The following is a 6,092-nucleotide window of genomic DNA, read 5'->3' on the forward strand; positions in this document are numbered from 1 at the left end:
AGTCTGAGAAAGAGGTGAAGAGAACTTGGATGGGAGCTCAGTAAGTTAAGAAAAGGAGACCTATACAAGAGATAAAGGTAGAAATAAGATTTGGCAATTGCTTGGATATGTTGAGGTGAAGGAGAGTGAGGAGTTGTGACCAATGCCAGCTGTGGTAGATCTGGGAGAATTGTAGTCCTTTTTTTTTTTTATTTTTTTTTTTAACCCTTACTTTCCATCTTGGAGTCAATACTGTGTATTGGCTCCTAGGTGGAAGAGTGGTAAGGGTGGGCAATGGGGGTCAAGTGACTTGCCCAGGGTCACACAGCTGGGAAGTGGCTGAGGCCAGATTTGAACCTAGGACCTCCCGTCTCTAGGCCTGGCTCTCAATCCACTGAGCTACCCAGCTGCCCCCCAGTCCTTTTAATAATAATACAGAAGTTCAGAAGACGGCAGAGTTTTGGGAAAATGATGACTTCTATTTTGGACCTGTTGAGATTGAGAGTTATGGGGACACCCAGCTCAAAATGTCCAATAGGAAGTTGAAGAAGGAATGGAGCTCATTACACTAGGGATGTATATAGATTGGAAATCATTTTCATTAAGATGATCACTGAATTCAAGGGAACTGATGAGATTACCAAGAGAGACAGTAGAGAAAATATGAAATCCTGTGACAGAGTTGTGAGATATTCACAGCAGGGAATATGGCAAAAATAAAGTTCCAGAAAATAAGACCGAGTGGTTAGAAAGGTAAGAGATGAACTAACAGAGACCTTTATCACAAAAACCCAGAGAGGAGAAAGTATAATGAAGATAAAGGATGAAACAGAGAGATAGGGGGAGAGTAGAGGGTCTCTGAAGGCAAGGGAAATGGGACTATCTTGTAGAAGGGGATGGTCATCATTGCCAAAAACTAAAGATAGGTCAGAGAGGATAAGAATCTAAAAAGAAAAGCCATTGGTCTTGGCAATAAGTAGGTCTTTGGTGAGTACTGAGAGGTGACTGAGTAATTTCAGTTGAATATTGGGGACAGAAATCAGATTGCAAAGAGTTGAAATCAGTAGTAAGGAAGTGGAGTATTGGATATACACAATCTTTTTCAGTAAGTTTATCAGTGAAAGGCAAGAGAGATGGGATAGTAGCTGGATAGCACAGTAAAGCTAAAGGAAAGCTTTTTTTTTTTTTTTAAACCCTGACCTTCAGTCTGATTCAGTATTCTGCATCTAAGGCAAAAGAACAGTAAGCACCAGGCAATGAGAGTAAATGACTCATGCAGGGTCACATAGCTAGGATGTATCTGAGGTCACATTTGAACCTAGAACCTCTTGTCTCCAGGCATGGCTTTCTATCCACTGAACCTCCTAGATGCCCCCCCCCCAAGGAAAGCTTTTTAAAGAAGAAGCTGAAACAAATCAGAAAAGGACTCAGTAGAGAAGGAAAGATTGAAGAAGAATGGGGGTGGGCTGGGCTAGAATATTAGAAACACAAGAACCTAGCAGATCCTGAAGGAACAAGACCCAGAGAATGCTATCTTGCCTCCAGAGAAAGAGCTTTTGGGGGGCAGCTGGGTGGCTCAGCGGATTGAGAGGCCTAGAGAAGGGAGATCCTAGATTCAAATGTGACCTCAGACACTTCCCAGTTGTGTGACCCTGGGTAAGTCCCTTAACCCCCATTGCTTAGCCCTTACCACTCTTTTGCTTTGGAACCAATCACAGTAGTGATTCTGAGACAGAAGGTAAGGGTTTATTAAAAAAAAAAAAAAAAAAAAAAACTAATAAAAACCCTTAGCTTCTATCTTAGAATTAATACTAAGTATCTGTTCCAAGGTGGGGAACTGATATTTATAGGTAGAAAGGCAGTATTTTTCCTGTAAATATGGAAGTTGGAGGTAGCAATGCGGATAGTGTCTTTTGGCCTTCCTAGGCATACCAGCCACCTACTCCCTGATTCTCTGGGGACAGTATCTCTGGGAGAATGCACTGTGAAAGATGATTCTCCAAAGAAAAATAGAACTGGGGATGTTTTATGCCCTTTGGGGAACTCTGGACATCAAATCTATACTGACAGGTTGTAAGCAGGCTTGGGAAAGAGGCTGTAGCCAGAGGCTGAGGTATCAGGGAGTGGTCTACTACAATGGATACTAAAAGGATGGTTCCTGCCCAGGTGTTGGTCTTCTTGGGAATGGGTCTCTGAAAGGGGGAAACTTCTAAGACTAAAAGGGTACTTAACATTTATTTAGGTCAACTAGGTCCACCTGAACTGGGATCCTCAAGTACTTTAAGGTCTATTGGCTCAGTCTGACATGAGTGAGCCTAGGACTTCCCTCAGGGTGAGTTCTCTGGGGACAGGGGCAAACTTGGGGCTCCCAAAATTCCAGTTGATATATCTGACTTGCAACTAAAACTTTCACCAACATATCTCTCCAAATAGAATGGGAGTTCCTTAAGGGCAAGGGCTATTTTACTTTTCTTTTTGCATCCCCAGTGCTTAGCACATATTATGGGCTTAATTATTTATTCATTTATTTGATATTTTCAAAGTTGTTTTAATTTGTATCTTTTAAAGGGAGAATATATGCTTTTCTTTCTTTTTAAACCCTTACCTTTTATCTTAGAATTGATATTAAGTATTGGTTGCCAAGGAAGAAGAGCAGTGAGAGCTAGGTAACTGGGGTTAAGTGACTTGCCCAGGGTCACAAAGCTAAGAAGTGTCTAAGGACCACCCAGTCTCTAGGCCTGATTCTCTATTTACTGAGCCACCTAACTATGCAGAGGCTATATGCTTTCAAAATTTTATCATTCATTTGAGTTTCCTCTAGTATAAATGATCTGTTTATATTTTTTGACCTCATTATCATTGAATGCTCTGCCTTTGGGCATTTTTAATATTTCATAAAACTTTAGATGGCATGCTTTTATCTATTATTTGCAATATATATATTGAACCAATCTTTATTTTTGCTATACTTTTTTAATAATAACAAATATCTATCTTGAAGCAAATTTTATCTATTTAATAGGTAAACTGTTTTCTCTCTATGTCAAGGGGAATTATATTTTCTTCCCACCTTTGAAAACTACTATCTTTATTAGTTGTAAATCTTTGTGACATAGGATGAGAGATGGGGGTCTAAATCTTTCCTGCCACTTTACTAACAGTCTTACCAAGAATATTTAGTTTTCTTAAGAGAGTTGGTTCTCTAGGTATATCATGCCACCTGCAAATGATTGATTGGCTTCTTCATTTCTGATGTTAATCTTACTAATCTCTTTCCTAACATTGTAATTCTAGCATTTTTAATACTTTTGTCAAGTAGGAAGAGTGAAAGCAAGCATGTACTATCCTTGGTTCTTGGTTGCAGTGATACTTTATTGTAATAATGAAGAAGTCCACTGGCCCCTTTCCATTCCTATTCTTTTTAGTATTATCAGAATGAATATTGAATTCGCCCTCTTCCCCCAAGGACTTGTCTTTATCTATTGAGAAAATAGCTGTGTATTTCCCTTTGGTGTTTCTAATGTTGGCAAAATTTTGGATGTCTAGCCTAGATTCTGCTTGGTCATGATGAACAATTGTTTCAGTGTATTGCTGTATTGTTAATTCATCTCTTTAATATTTTTTGCCTATATATCCATGAGGGAATATAGGTTCTAATTTTGATTTTTAAAGTTGTCCATGGCAGGTTTTAAAATGAATACTGTTTGCTTCAGAAAAGGTATTGGGTAGCAAAGTAGCATTCCTTATTATCTATATGGATAATCACCAAAGAGTGTTTTTTTCCCCCTCTCTCAAGGCAAACAGAAGTTAAATGATTTGCCCAGGGTCACACAGCTAGTGTCTGAAGTAACATTTGAACTCAAGTATTCCTGACTCGAGGTCCAGCACTCTATTATTTAACTTTACCATCCATTTAGTTGCTTCTATATGGAACAACCATGTCATTTAGAAATTACTTCTTGGAAGCATTAGAAAAACTCACCTGTGACCCCTTCTGGGTTAGATGTCTTTTTGCAGGTTTAATACTCGGCAAGTCTTGAAATCTTCCTTTAGGGTTATTCCTTTTTCTTCTTAAGCCCTGACCTCCCATCTTAGAATCAGTATTGTTTCTAAGGCTAGACAATTGGGGTTCAGTGACTTGACCAGAGTCACATAGCTAGGAGGTGTCTGAGGCCACATTTGAACCCAGGACTTCCTATCTCCAGGCCTGGCTCTCTATCCACTGAACCACCCAGCTGCCCAGATCATTCTGATGGGGGCTGAAAACAACAAAAGTAGCTGTAAACAATCAAATGACTATGGAAACAGTAACTAGTTGATTGGACCAGAGCTACCCTTCATTTAAGATGTCTCTCAGATTCACAATTATAAGAAAACTCCTCACATCACTCTTTAGATATAACCTAGGCCCTTAGTTGGCGGGGTCTCTGGACAAGTGGAGGGGGTTCAGTTTCCTAGTCACACAGGCCTAGGTTCAAAGAAAGCTCAATTTCCACACTTGCCACCTTTCTAGGAGTCTGCCAAAGAGCAAAACTTGACCTAAAGTTGCCCCAAGGTATTTAACATATCATTAGCATCTCATTTACATTGTAGTTTGCTCTCCTTTGGTGGGCAGTGAACCACGGGTAAAATGCCATCATTTCCCTGGAGGCACAGGGCAACAACTGCCCAAACAAATGCCCCTTTCCTTAGGAAATGATCAAGATATAAGGCATTCCTGAGAACCCCTCCACACACTTTTTATTCTTTCTCCTATCTACCTTTACTTACCACACCTTACCTTACTAATTAATGACTTACTATACTAGATACTCTGTTTCTATATTCTTTTAAAATAAAGCTTGTTTCCTTGGAATTGGAGTCCTTTTGAGTCAGCAATCAATTCTTTGGATGAGACCCTATTAGCATTAACCCCATCAATTCCTTTTAAAATTAATTCCTAACTTGTTTTTCTTTTTTGATTCAGTTTTGTGTAAATGGAATTAGCTCTAGCCCATTCATAGTCAAAACTCTACTTACCCACATCTCCCTCTTACAGTTTACAAATGGGATAGTGATTTTAATGGCTTTTGGGAGTCTTCTCCACATAAACATCTTCAGTTCCTTTTAACTGATTCTCATATGGCAGTGATGGTGAACCTTTTAGAGATGGAGTGCAGGGCGCAGCTCCTTCCCCCCACTGAGTGCTGTGCCTCCCTATAACCCTCCCTTACCCCAGACATAGAAGCGCTCCCAATGGGCTGCTGGGCAGAGGGGTGGGTGAAGTGAGGAATATCCTCAGGTACATGGAGAGGGAGAGGGGAACAGCTCCATCCCGAGTCCCTCTGGTTTTCTAGTAAAGAACTCTGACAGATGGCACTGTGTGCCCTTTTTGCACATGTGCCACAGGTTCACCATCACTGTCACATGGAGTAAGGCCCCTTAGCATTGTGGTTGCTCTCTAGTTAATGTCCAACTTGGCAAAGTCCTACCTAAAATGTGGCATATACACCTTCCGTTTTAGAATCAACACTATGTATTGATTCCAAGGTAAGAGCGCAGTAAGGGCTAGGCAACCAAGGTGAAATAATTTACCCAAGATCACACAGCTAGGGAGTGTCTTGAAGACAAATTTAAACCCGGGGCCTTCTGTCTCTAGGCCTGGCTCTCAATCCACAGCTATCTAGCTGTCCCCTTCTAAGACACTTTCTTAAGGGGAGTCCTTAGATGTGGAGAAATAGCTCTTAAAAAGAATGACCTAATTTGGTGAGGTTCTTCCAACTCAGTTTTACTTTGTTTTACTACAAGCTAATGTCCAAACCAGTTTGCTCCTCCACCCTGTGTTGCCACCAAGAGTTCCCTAACTCTGGGTATCTACAACACACAGAATCACATTGTTTCACTTGATTATTGAGTTGAGGAATGTGGATGTGAATAAATCCAATGCAGAATTTTCCTTTTGCCCACTTGATTCACTTGTGGGATCCATCTTCTTTCTCCAGTGTAACCTAAAATCTCATTCTTCTTTAGAACTTAGAAAGATAAAGAACCATAAGGTTGTTTGTCTGCTTCCATGGGCCTCACTTAAAGGTGACTAACTTTGTCCTCTGGTAGCTCTGGTTGCTTGTGAGGAG

Source organism: Gracilinanus agilis, chromosome 2, assembly GCF_016433145.1.
Source record: "Gracilinanus agilis isolate LMUSP501 chromosome 2, AgileGrace, whole genome shotgun sequence".
Lineage (NCBI taxonomy): Eukaryota > Metazoa > Chordata > Mammalia > Didelphimorphia > Didelphidae > Gracilinanus > Gracilinanus agilis.